At 45.5% G+C, this 14102-nt stretch overlaps 1 protein-coding gene across 5 annotated transcripts in view; it reads right to left on the bottom strand.

Moving 5' to 3' along the window:
• The window catches only part of LOC137353375 (complement C1q tumor necrosis factor-related protein 6-like), a 34968-nt gene that overhangs the window by 13577 nt on the left and 7289 nt on the right, over positions 1–14102 (bottom strand). Inside the window, exon 2 of one of the 5 annotated variants that reach the window (XM_068019578.1) lies at positions 2314–2407. The exons of 3 other annotated variants lie outside the window; for them this stretch is intronic. The gene's annotated coding sequence lies outside the window, so the exon portion shown is untranslated. Of the gene's footprint in view, positions 1–2313; positions 2594–14102 lie in introns of those variants that run through there. One more of the 5 variants, XM_068019577.1, reaches the window with a different exon arrangement.

Raw genomic sequence — 14102 nt, 5'->3', positions numbered from 1 at the left:
CACTCCCTTCCTGTCTCTGAAACTTCCTGCATGCCGACAAAGCCTCCTCTAGTCTCTACTCCTCTGATACTGGTATCTTGTGCATTCCTCTCCTTCCCTTCACCCTCCTACTGGCAGCTGAGCCTTGAAGCACCGAGGGTCCATACTCTGGAATTTCTCTCCCTAACCCCCTCCATTCTCTCCACCTCCAGATATTAAAGATACCAAGGGATATGGCGATAATGTGGGAAAATGGCGTTGAGTTACAAGACCAGCCATGGTCTCGTTGAATGGCGGAGCAGGCTCAAGGGGCCAAATAGCCTACCCCTGCTTCTATTTCCTATGTTCCTATGCAGTTGACTGCAACCAGAGTAATTGTTAACCCTGGATCACATAACCTCTGTGATCAGATATCTTTCCCGGTCATAGGAAACAAGGTGGCATAAATTGGTTCTGTCCCATTTCTGGGCGTAAACCAGGTGCCGCGTATTCTGTACGTGCCAGAAGAGGCAGGACTGATGACCACCCAAAATTAGTCCTCGGGTCTCATATTTTGTCAGTGCTGCCAGGAGAGCCTACCCGTATCGAGGGATCTGATTTCAGGCCCCCTATCTCTGCGGCAGCAAGAGGAGGTGGGGTGGGTGGGGGCGGTGGTTGGAAGGACAAATGGGAAGGGGAAGGATTGACAGTGACTCTTGGGAGTGTTGTGGAACTGGGAGGAACACTCTTGCTCCTCCTGTCTCCCCTCGAGGATGGAGGGGTCAGACGACCAATGGCAGGAGCATTGGACGGGGTCAATTGGGGGCGCGGGGTCATGGCATGAAACCTCTTGGAATACGTCCAACCAAGTTGATAACCCGAGATGGCACTTCGATCCAGTAAGTCATCAATATTGATGAAAATATAGGAGAAATATCACCTATGCACTAGCTGGAGAATTGTGGGTCATTCTGATGCACCCTGGGTTAAAAGTATCAGCTTCACTGGAGGTTTGGCCAGATTCTTGCACAGTTAGGCCATTGAGCTGCATTCTCCTCCTATTCCTCACTCCAGTGTAAGTCAGTTGATGCTTTACGTTTTTGCAAACTCTCAAATTGCCCTCAGCTGAACCCAACTGTATTTTGAGATTCATCTCATGAGGTGGGGTGGGACTCCCCAGTCTAGAACTGGGGCTCACACTAACTTAGAAAAGGAAAGTTGTGCACTTAAATGCGGCAAGTTCTTGATGGTTTCTGGGCCAGTCGATGAGGCCAGAAAGGTGCCAGCAGTCCCAGCAACCTCTTGCTTGATCCTCTGAAGTGACGGCCCAGAACATTGAACAGCCAGTGCCGCTGGGTGATCCTTGCTGGTGTTTGCCGGGGCAGGGGTGAAAATGACTTAGGGGGCTTTCAGCGCCTCTCCTGCGTTGTTTGCACTGCATCCAAGTGTTCCTGCCTGTATCCCATGATGCCCTGGGAAATGAGCGTCACGCTCAAAAGACTTGGACAGTCAGGATTCCTGATCTTTGCCTCCTTTACCTCCACCCAGCACCCTGGAATCTAGCTAGTAGGGTGGGAGGCAGGGATTTAGGGAGAAGAAGATTCGTCAGCACATGCTATGCTTTCTGACCCTGCCGTTATTGTGCTAACAGTATCCTTGATGGCAGAGGAATATTTGGCCAGGCCCTGAGAGCCAATTGTGGGCTTTACACGTGTCCTGCACATCTGCCCCAGACCATCCGAAGCGCAAGCGTAAATAATTAGTCCGTACATTCATGAGGAGCGACGTTGCAGGATGACGGCATAATTTTCTGTCAATTCGTTTGAAAGGATGCAAAATCATGCTTTATACCTGCATGATTTCCACACATGCTGAAGATGAAAATCTGTGCTGGGTGCTCACAGCTGGAAAAGATCCTTGCCTACATTCAGTAAAAAACCCTTTTCTATTGCTACACCACTGGGTGCAATTTACACACTCCTGCAGGAAGTTAATAAAACAGACGATCACTGTTTACTGTGAGTTACTTGAGTAATTGTTCACGCTGGATCACATAAGCTCTGTGATCAGATATCTTTCCCGGTCAGAGGTAACTCTGTGCGTTACCAGTGCCAAGCTCCACTTTGATTTCCTCGCTCCCCACTCCACCTCCAGCTCCTTCTCCTCAAGTGGGGATAGAGGGGAGTTGGGGGGGGTGGTGCAAACAACCAATGGGTGTCAGGCACCCGCGCTCCAACTGTTGCGAGGACCCCTCGGCCCTCAGCCGAGCGGAAGATCCGGGTGACACGAGACGCAACGCACGAATCAGCTGCGAAGAAGATAACACAAGACAGGCAGATAAATGAACACACTCACCAGCCGAGGCTCTCCGGAGGAAATCCCCCTTGAAACGCGAGTGAAAAATAAACTTTAAAGAAATGGATCTTTTCTCCCTCAGTTTTTTTTCCACCTTTTTGTGATTTAAAAAAAAATGCTTAGTTATTTTCCTTGGCTCTTTGTTCTCAGTCCCTCGGTTTTTGATATATTCAGTCCGAAGATAGTTGAAACCCAAGGAAATACTTCATGAATTTGCAAGCATTACTTTTGTACAGCCTGCCAGCTCCCTGCAGATCCCTATCTGCAGTACGATATCTGGATGCCTTGTTTTTCACCCCCCCCCCCCCCACTCTCTCTCTTTATTTGTTTCTGTCTCTCCTTCACTCTTTCTCTCCCTGCTGTCTCTGTCCCTCACGCCTCTATCCCTGCGTCTCCTTGATTGGAAATGTCTTTGCAAGCTATGCCAGCAATCTACTCTGGTTAGCTCTGTAGAGAGAGAGAAAAAAAAAATACTTCGACTCAGCTGAAAATAGTGAGCTTGTTCTGTCTAATTGGTTTTATATTTTTTTTGGCCGTTGTGGTTTGCTTTGACCTAAGGGGGGAGGAGGGATGACATAGTCCTCTGAGGTTTACAGGCCACATTGTGAGTCTTTTTTGGAAAGAGAAAATGACCAAATCTTTAAGCTCAAAGCAAACTTATTCCAGCTGTATTTTATCCCAACAAGATGAGAATCAGCTGAGAGTCTGTATATGTGAACTGAGAGGAGGGGGAGGATAGCCCGGAAGCTATACAATAATAATCCCACGAAAGCTAAGTTCAGCACTCCTAGCTCCCCTGAGCTGTATGCCACAACTATCAGTGAAGAAGACAGGAAGAAATTGCATTAATATAGTCTCCTCCACGTTCTCAGGATGTACCAAAGCGCTTCTCGGCCATTAGTTACTTCTGAAGTGTAGTCACTGTTGACTTGTAGAGAAATGACGCAATAAATCTGCACAAAGGCATGGCCAGTTAATCTGTTTTTGCTGGCATTGGTTGAGGGATAAATGTTGGCTGGGAGGACCGAAGAGAACTACCTTGCTTTTCTTCAAATTACACCATGGGATCTTTTGCATCCTCCTGAGAGGACGGACAACAGGGCCTCAGTTTATCATCTCATCCAAGAGTTGGCATGTCTGACGGTGCAGCATTCTCTCAGTACTGCACTGCACTGGTGGCCTTGATTATGGGCTCAAGTCCTGGAGTGGGTCTTGAGTCCACAGCCTTTTGACTCAGAACATAGAGGGTCCACAATGAGCCAAGTAAATGCCATGAGGTAACATCAGCTGATGGTGATCTTTAGGAATCTCAGCAACACAGTGGGCAAGATGCAGGCTCAACATCATTATATGTGTGGGACATGGGGGATGGGGGAAGGGGAATTGGTTAAGGTCCTGTCTGGTGCTTTAAAACACCATCTGCCTTTGTAGCCACACATCCAGCATTGCCTGATGCACAAATTACTGGCAGTTACCAGCTCTCCCATGTTGAATGGGAGCCTTCTGGGTTAGAGGCAAAATCGCACCCTCTCCTGCAGGAGGACTCCTATCTCACACAGTCCGATTCAAAGTAGGAAAAACTTGGATTTCTATGGCACCCTTCACGACCTCAGTATGTCCCAAAGCCCAATGAAATAATTTTGAATTCTCCTCTGGGACCCTGAAGGAAACCATGGGCCTCCCATGTCCCAGGCTCCCCCCACACCCCCGCAATTGCAAACGTATCGCACTACCCAGCCCTCAACATCATCCTGACCACTGGGGACCATTCCCATTGGCGTCCCGCTGCCCAAATTCCTTATGCCGCCCACCAACCGGGCAGTGATTCCTGCCGAGATCAGACAGGAATTGAGGCCTGGATATGGAAATACGAGTTAAAATCCCTCTGGACCTCAAGATGTTGCCCGCTCAGGCTCCTATCAGAGAAAGACACCACCCCGCCCTTAAATTTTAACAAGTCATTGCTCAAGATTGTATCTCTGGGGAGACAGTTAGACAGATTCCATGATTTAAAGAATTTTAAATAATATCCTTGATAAAGAACGATTACAAAAAGTCTCCGACTGTAGCCAGACAGAATATCAACATAGCTTTAAAGTATAAAGGGAGTTGATGGAATGACTTTGCCTGACTGGAAAATGCTATGCTTGCATGTTACTGAACACTCAGTACAGTAACAGGATATGTACGAGTTGACTGTAAAAAGCTGGTTTGGGTTTCGAGCAGTATTGCACTCAAGAAAAGAGTAAAAAGGAATCCTAGTGCTTAGTTTCAGTCAGCTCCAGAGCTCCTGATGAATCCAGGTTTGCTTCTGGCATTTGGGGACATTCACAATTTGCGTGAGGTTACCAGTCACTGTCTCATTCCAAAATGTGTCAGGGAAATGGAAAAACATAAAGGAATATTAACATTGTATTTAGTGCAGAACACTTAGAGGGGTGTTCCTACCTCAGCATCACATATTTATTTAAATGGCCAGTGTCTTTATTTAGCCTTCTGTGCCCGGCAGCTGGCTCCAGTACTGTGTATTGGGCAGGATGTGGTCAATTTATGTGGCACCAGATTCCTTGACTGTTGCAGAGTGAATTTTTAGACTTTGTTTTGAGTTTCCCACAGTGGATCACAGTGAGTTATGGATCTCCTTTTGTTTCTGAGGGCAAAACTACAGACTGCATAGGTGCATTTTTTAATCTAGTTTTTATCTAGTACAGATATAACATTCTGCCACTTTTTACAGTCCTAACAGCTCCATTCATTTCTTATGAGTATTTTACTAGATCTACCTTCTGACTCCCCAAAGCCTTCTCACCACCTACAAGGCACCAGTCAGGAGTGTGATGGAATGCTCTCCACTTGCCTGGATGGGTGCAGCTCCAACAAAACTCGAAAAGCTCAACACCGTCCACGATAAAACAGCCCACCAGCTTAAAAATTCACTCCCTCCACCACCGATGCACAGTGGCAGCAGCGTGTACCATCTACAGGCTGCACTCAGCAACTCACCAAGGCTCCTTCGACAGCATGTTCCAAACGCACGACCTCTACCACCTAGAAGGACAAGGGCAGTTGATGCATGGGAACACCACCACCTGCAAGTTCCCCTCTAAGTCACACACCATCGTGACTTGGAACTATATCGCCGTTCCTTCAATGTCACTGGGTCAAAATTCTGGAACTCCCTTCCTAACAGCACTGTGGGTGTACCTACATCACACAGACTGCAGCGGTTTAAGAAGACAGCTCACCACCACCTTCTCAAGGGCAATTAGGGATGGGCAATAAATGCTGGACTCCCCAGTATTGCTCACACCCCATGAATAAAAAAAATACTGCATCTTTTTATCCCTCATTAAAGCTGATGTTGATATTTATAGCATTGGACAAGGTAAAAGATGAAGAATCATTTGAGAAGAGGGGTGCGAGTGTGGTGGGCAGTCCTTATTCAGCTTAGTTGTCAATCTGAGTCAAGTCCAGAGAGACTATTTTACAAGGGGACTGTAAGATTTAGTATTTTATGAATCCTTTAAGTTGTTAGCCTTGATTTACTGAAGGTCGAGAAGTAAGACTGTGTGCTTAGTCCAAATTACTGACTGAGTGGAATGTGTCTTTAATCACAGACATGGTTCTGTAATGTAATAACTTTTGTAAATACCAGTTAAATGCTGACTCCGTATCCTGACATCACGACAATGATAAATGAATCAGGGTCATAACAAACTGATCAAGTGGACAAAAGAGCTCATGGTAACCTAATCAGGATAGAGATGAGGTTTTTACCCTACTCAAAGGTAAACTAATCAATCAGGGGAAAGGCTACGCCCAGAAAAGAGTATAAAGGATAGACTCGAGACCCTCACCGCACAACCCGGAGAACAGAAAGACGAACAAGAATGACTTTGGTCAATGGAAGATCTCAAAAACCAACGCCATAGCAACCGGGGCTCAACTGAACCAGCTGTATCCTATTGCCTATGATAAATGTTATCACTTTGAGTGTCTGTGTGATTATTACCTAATAAATTTCCTTGATCATTAAAGACAAACATTTGTACTTGTATTGGGTTGTGAGCAGTCACGATTACTGGTCTGCAAAGTGAGTTAACCCTGGTAATGATTATGTAGGACTGAAGACAGGAATACTGGCAGAGTTGTCCTGGTGGGCACGTACTGCCTAGGCATTGGCAGCTGTCCAGTACCTCACTCTTTACCCTCCCCCACCGCCCCCCCCCCCCGCCATTGGTTGTTTTATATGCTAATCTGACAGACATTCAATTTTATTCCCGCCCTAAACTTTCCCCCCAACCCTCATCACTTTTGCCCTTCAACCCCTTCCCACCATTCCCACTGCCAATAAAAAACATTTTCCCCACTCGCCCCCACCACCCTGATAATTTTAGTCCTCCCCCCCCCTCCCCACCAGTTTCTTGCCTCGGAACTCCGCATGGAATTCCGAAGACACGCAAGTAAAATTGGCGTGGGACGGCCGTCGGCAGCAGGTAAGTTCATTTGCATTTCAAGTAACTTCACTTCCATGTTTTAATGAAGGCCCCTCCACGACCCACGGCGAGAGGCTGGTAAAATCCAGCCCATTGACTTTGATAGAACTGAATATCAAACAGGGGCAAATAACAGGCATACAATTCGATACTGCCCACATTACATGACTGGCCAAGATGACTTTCTACCCCAACACATGCCTAGCTTTTTGATCATGAGTGCCCTATCCTCACCTAGCCTCCACATACATCCCATTGCAGATTCCTGGATAATGATTAGGAATTGGATTCCTGCCTGATCTTTCTCCTGCCCAGCTTGGAATGTTGGCAACCATTCTTCCATTCTCTCAACCATCGAGGCTCTGAGCAGTTAACCCAACAAAGATGGGAAATCAAACCTGGGGCTTTGCTCATCTGCATAAGGTCGTGTTCTTACCAGCCTAGTCCAATGATAACAACAGTTTAGTGCCCACAAAGGCAAAGGAGGTAATTTTGACATTGTGTGATTGTTTAAAATGGGCAATGGTGAATTGGCAAGCATTATTTCCACTGTAGGTGGGAAAGATTAAACGGGGCTACATACTCACTGTATCACCTGTGTTACCCTATTGCAGACAGTCAAAATTATACCCAGTGGGTGTTACACCCTATCTCGGTGACCACCTCCAACCTACAATCTTCTGAGATCTCTGCGCTCCTCCAATTCTGGTCTCTTGCACATTCCCCAATTTCCATCATTCCACCACTGGCGGCCGTGCCTTCAGCTGCCTGGGCTCGAAACTGTAGAATTCCCTCCCTAAACCTTTCCGCCTCTCTCTCTTCCTTTAAGATGCTCTTTAAAACCTATCTCTTTGACCAAGTTTTTAGTCATCTGTCCGAATATCTCTGTGTGACTCGGTGTCAAATTTTGTTTGATAACGCTCCTGTGAAGCACCTTGGGATGTTTTATTGTGCTAAAGGCACTATAAAAATGCAAGATGTTGTTGTTACTGATGCATCACTTATTGTGTCATCCCATCTTACTCTGTTTCTAATCAATGTACCTTATCAATGGAGGACACTTTAAGTGGAATCAGCCTGTCTGTGTCCATTAAGTTATATGTTTATTGGTTGGTAGCAGTTTCAGCCTGGTTCAGAGGGTTGTACCCAAGACCTCAGTCTATAATTGAAATCCATACAAGGGAGTGCTGCATTGTTAGAGATGCCATTCCTCATATGAGATATTAAAACAAGGTCGCACCAATATCTGGCAATAAAAATCTCATAGCACTATTTGAGGAGCAGCAGGGAGTCATAGGGTCATTTACAGAAGGAGGCCATTCGGCCCATCAAGTCCATGCCAGCTCTCCACAGAGCTATTCAGTCAGTCCCTTTCCCCCTCTCAATCCCCGTAGCCTTGCAAGTCATTTCCTTCAGGTGCCCATCCAATTTCGAAGTCATTGATTGTCTCTGCTTCCAACACCCTCATGGGCAGCGAGTCATTACCACCCACTACGTAAAAAAGTTCTTCCTCGTATTCCCCCTGCATCTCTTGCCCAAAACCTTCAATGTGCTTCCTCTAATCCTTGTACCATTAGTTAAAGAGAACAGCTTTTCCTTGTTAACTTATCTAAGCCTGTCACAATCTTGTACGACTCTATTCAAACTCCCCTCAATCTCCTTTGTTCTAAGGAGAACAAACCCAGCTTTTCCAACATAACCTTGTAACTAAAATCCTTCATCCCTGGAACCATTCTGGTAAATCTCCTCTGCACCCTCTCAAGGACCCTCACATCCTTCCTAAAATGTGGCGACCAGAACGGGATGCAATCCTGATATCTTGGCCAACATTCGACTCTCAAACACTACCACCAATAGAACAGATTAACAGGTTATTCAAAACATTGCTGCTTATGGGACATTACTAGTGCAGAATAGCCATTTTCCAACATGACAGCAATCACTGTACTTCAAGAAATAATCATGGAATATGTTTTATTATCTGTGTTAATGCGCTAACATACAACAGTAATAACTTGTGTTTTTAATCGTGGTGAAACATTCCAAGGCACTTTTCAGGAGCATAAAAGGCAAACAAATTGACACCAAGCTACAGACGTGAGCTGAACGCTTAGTCAAAAGGTAGGTTTTAAAGTGCATCTTAAAGGAGGGGAGGCAGAGAAGTTTAGGGAGGTAATTACAGCCAGATAGCTGTAAGAATAACCACTTATAGCACGGTGAAGTAAGTTGGGGATGCACAAGAGACTAGAATTTTTTTTTCATTTGTTTTGTGGGAGTCACTGGCAAAACCAGCATTTGTTACCCATCCCTAATTGCCCTTGAACTGAGTGGCTTGCTAGACCACTTCAGAGGGCATTTTAAGAGTCAACCACATTGCTGTGGGTCTGGAGTCACATGTAGGCCAGGCCAGGTAAGGATGGCAGGTTTCCTTCCCTAAAGGGCATCAGCAAACCAGATGGGTTTTTACAACAATTGACAATGGTTTCATGATTATTATCAGACTAGCTTTTAGTTGCAGATTTATGAATTGAATTCAGATTTCACCATCTGCTGTGGTGGGATTCAAACCCATGTTCCCAGGGCATTGGCCTGGGCTGTGTACTCCTAATCATTACCACTCCGCCACCCCTCAAGAATTAGAGGAGCACAGTGTTCTCAGAGTGATATAGGGCTGAAGGAGGTTAGAGATAGGGAGGGACAAGACCATGCAAGATTTGAGCAAGAGGGCAACTAGGGAAAGGGTTGGCCCACTCAAGGACAGAGAAGGGAATCTAAGTGTGGAGCCAGAGGAAATGGGCGAGGTACTAAATGAGTACTTTGCATCAGTATTCACCAAAGAGAAGGACTTGGTGGATGATGAGCCTAGGGAAGGGAGTGTAGATAGTCTCAGTCATCTCATTATCGAAAAGGAGGAGGTGTTGGGTGTCTTGCAAAGCATTAAGGTAGATAAGTCCCTAGGGCCTGATGGGATCTACCCCAGAATACTGAGGGAGGCAAGGGAAGAAATTGCTGGGGCCTTGACAGAAATCTTTGCATCCTCATTGGCTACAGGTAAGGTCCCAGAGGACTGGAGAATAGCCAGAATTTGCTTAAGAAAGGTAGCAAGGATAATCCAGGAAATTACAGGCTGGTGAGCCTTACATCAGTGGTAGGGAAACTATTAGAGAGGATTCTTCGGGACAGGATTTACTCCCATTTGGAAACAAACAAACTTATTAGCGAGAGGCAGCATGGTTTTGTGAAGGGGAGGTCGTGTCTCACTAATTTGATTGAGTTTTTTGAGGAAGTGACAAAGATGATTGATGAAGGAAGGGCAATGAATGTTATCTATATGGACGTCAGTAAAGTCTTTGACAAGGTCCCTCGTGGCAGACTGGTACAAAAGGTGAAGTCACATGGGATCAGAGGTGAGCTGGCAAGATGGATACAGAACTGGCTCAGTCATAGAAGACAGAGGGTAGCAGTGGAAGGGTGCTTTTCTGAATGGAGGGATGTGACTAGTGGTGTTCCGCAGGGATCAGTGCTGGGACCTTTGCTCTTTGTAGTATATATAAATGATTTAGAGGAAAATGTAGCTGATCTGATTAGTAAGTTTGCGGATGACACAAAGGTTGGTGGAGTTGCGGATAGTGATGAGGATTGTCAGAGGATACAGCAGGATATAGATCGGTTGGAGACTTGGGCGGAGAAATGGCAGATGGAGTTTAATCTGGACAAATATGAGGTAATGCATTTTGAAAGATCTAATGCAGGTGGGAAGTATACAGTAAATGGCAGAACCCTTAGGAGTATTGACAGGCAGAGAGATCTGGGCGTACAGGTCCACAGGTCACAAAGTGGCAACGCAGGTGGATAAGGTAGTCAAGAAGCCATACGGCATGCTTGCCTTCATCGGTCGGGGCATAGAGTATAAAAATTGGCAAGTCATGCTGCAGCTGTACAGAACTTTAGTTAGGCCACACTTAGAATATTGCGTGCAATTCTGGTCGCCACACTACCAGAAGGACGTGGAGGCTTTGGAGAGGGTACAGAAGAGGTTTACCAGGATGTTGCCTGGTCTGGAGGGCATTAGCTATGAGGAGAGGTTGGATAAACACGGATTGTTTTCACTGGAACGATGGAGGTGGAGGGGCGACATGATGGAGGTTTACAAAGTTATGAGCAGCATGGACAGAGTGGATCGTCAGAAGCTTTTTCCCAGGGTCGAAGAGTCAGTTACTAGGGGACATAGGTGAGAGGGGCAAAGTTTAGAGGGGATGTGCGAGGCAAGTTCTTTACACAGAGGGTGGTGAGTGCCTGGAACTTGCTGCCGGGGGAGGTGGTGGAAGCAGGTACGATAGCGACGTTTAAGAGGCATCTTGACAAATACATGAATAGGAAGGGAAAAGAGGGATACGGACCCCGGAAGTGCAGAAGGTTTTAGTTTAGGCAGGCATCAAGATCGGCGCAGGCCTGGAGGGCCGAATGGCCTGTTCCTGTGCTGTACTGTTCTTTGTTCTTTGTTCTTTGACACAGGATGAGAATTTATAATTTGAACCATTGGTTGTCCAGGAGCCAATGTGTATAAAATAAAAGTATTATTATTTAGTCCTGGCAGTAAGTTAAGCTACTCACTGGATAGCCACATGTATTCATATGAAACATCTTAATAACTGGAAGTCATCCACTTGATCTCACTCAGTCAGATGCTACTTTCACTGGCTGTATCCAACCCAAAGTGATGTGTAAAAGTCCACCAATGCACCATCTATCTGTCAAGGAGCAGAAGCTTCGAAGTTTAATGGTAAAGATTAGCAAGGAGAAAGAGGCTCAGAAAATTCTGGGCTAAATTCATAGTTAATGGGCAGAAAATCAAGCCCATGTGTGGATAGTAAGGAGATATCAAAAGTACTGGAGAACTCAGTAACATCTGTAACAAAAAGGAAATCCAGTAAACAGCTCCAAGACCTCACAAATATTGGCCAGGTCAAAGATGCCATCTGGAGGGTGACTAGTATTTTGAAATTTCCCTGTACATCAGCCAATCCATTGCCACTACTGTTCACTCATTTCTCCCAGACTCCAACCTGCTCGACATTGTGCGTCCTCTGGATTAGCGCAAAGATATAAAAAACAAATCAAGCACGTTTGCTGACATCTGCCTTCCTATGACCATGCATAAGGGTGCAAAGTGAGGACAAAGGTGTAACTGGCCTAGCCTCTGCTGAGACTCTCCATGGGAACGTAGGTAATGAGGAGGCCATTCAGCCCCTCGAGTCTGTCCACTATTCAATGAGATCATGGCTGATCTGCGACCTAAATCCATATACCCGCTTTTGCCCCATATCCCTCAATACATTCGGTTAACAAAAATCCATCAATCTCAGTTTTAAAGTTAACAATTGATCTAGCATCAATTGCCGCTTGTGGAAGAAAGTTCCAAATTTCTACCATCCTTTGCATGGAGAAGTGTTTCCTAACTTCACTCCTGAAAGGTCTGGCTCTAATTTTTTAGCCTCTGTCCCTTAGTCCTGGACTCCCCAACCAGCAAAAATAGTTTCTCTCCATCCACCCTCTCTGTTCCCCTAATATATTGAAAACTTCAATCAAATCAACCAATAACTTTCTAAATTCCAGTAAATACACCTAGTTTGTTTAATCTCTCCTCCTAGCTTAACCCTTGAAGTCCAGGTATCATTCTGGTAAATCTATGCTGCACTCCCTCCAAGGCAGATATATGCTTCCAAAGGTGTGGTACCCAGAAATGCTCACAGTTCTACAGATTTGATCTAACCAGTTGAAGCATGACTTTTACCCACTTGAACACTGGGCCTTTAAGACTGACATTGCCGTATCTGTCACCACGTCCAGGGGATCTAGTAATTTGAAGCTTGAGCAGACACAAGCCAATTTATGGCGACCTCCCCCCTCCCATTCTCAGGCCGACCACCCCTGAGATTCAAATGCATTCAACCACTTGTGAGTATCGCCATGTGTGAGGTCTCATATTCTCTGAATCAGCATAAAGACATAAAAGTGGGAAGAGCAAGAGATGCTGGTGACTGACTTTCTTGTTGAAATAAATTTGTGCGCAATTATGTGCGTAGCTAAGAATCAGCTCACCTCAACGGGTGGCACTTTTACAGCTGAATTAAAAGATTGTGGGTTCGAACCCCACTCCAGGGCTTGACCATGTAATTTATGCTGACAATTCAGTCTTGTTGTGATGGAATCTGCAGTCTTTGAGACCAGTCGAAGAGCGTGTGTAGACTGTTGTCTTTTAATTGGAAACACTTTCTTGGAGAAAATGGTCCTGTTCCTAAATTTGGCTTTCAAAACTTGCTGAGATGATTCATCTTCACCTGAGCTCTGAAGAACACTCATTTACATCCATTTTAAAATTACTTTCATCTGTTACTGACCAATAAATGGGGTGCCAGTGCGGTAGACTTTCTCGAGTTGCCACAGGTAATGGCATCAGAAAGGCATCTATGTCTTGGTTATGAATTCAGGACGGATGAGACCCTGTCCGTGATACAATGCAGAGCGACCAGGGCGAACTTTACCAGTTGGAATCTCCCCTTATTTCCTTTTTTACAACAATTACCTGCTTTCCTTCCCAAAGCTACATGCAGACCCATTATCCCATAAAATCTGTTCAGAGGCAAAGAGTTACAAAAGCAAGGAAGCTATGCTAAACCTTCAAAAAACACTGATTTGGCCCCACAGTCCCAATTCTGGACACCAAGTTTAGAAAGGATGTCAAGGCCTGAAGGGATGGTATCGGGTAGATTTACTGGAACAGTGCTAGGGATGTGTCGTATGAGGGTCTGAAAGGGTTAATGTTTGAGACAGTGAGAGTAACCCCTCCCACTGTAGTGATGATGATATAATAGTCACATGGGTATTAGGCTTGGAAGAAGCTAGAAGCTTCATGAGAAGTGCACAGTGGCGCAGTGGTCAGCACCGCAGCCTCACAGCTCCTTGGTTCTGGGTACTGCCTTTGCGGAGTTTGCAAGTTCTCCCTGAGACCGCGTGGGTTTTCGCTGGGTGCTCCAGTTTCCTCCCACAGCCAAAGACTTACAGGTTGATAGGTAAATTGACCCTAGTGTAGGTAGGTGGTAGAAGAACATGGGATTACTGTAGGGTTAGTATAAATGGGTGGTTGTTGGTCGGCACAGACTCGGTGGGCCAAAGGGCCTGTTTTAGTGCTGTATCTCTAAATAAATAAATAAGTGATAGCTGGACAGACTTAATGAGAGTGCAAATAGTTATGTATATAAAATAAATGAACCAGAAAGCTACCAATGTTAA

The sequence above is a fragment of the Heterodontus francisci genome, chromosome 41, assembly GCF_036365525.1.
Source record: "Heterodontus francisci isolate sHetFra1 chromosome 41, sHetFra1.hap1, whole genome shotgun sequence".
Lineage (NCBI taxonomy): Eukaryota > Metazoa > Chordata > Chondrichthyes > Heterodontiformes > Heterodontidae > Heterodontus > Heterodontus francisci.
The sequence above is the reverse complement of the archived record's forward strand: the minus strand, read 5'-3'. Positions and strand labels throughout refer to the sequence as shown.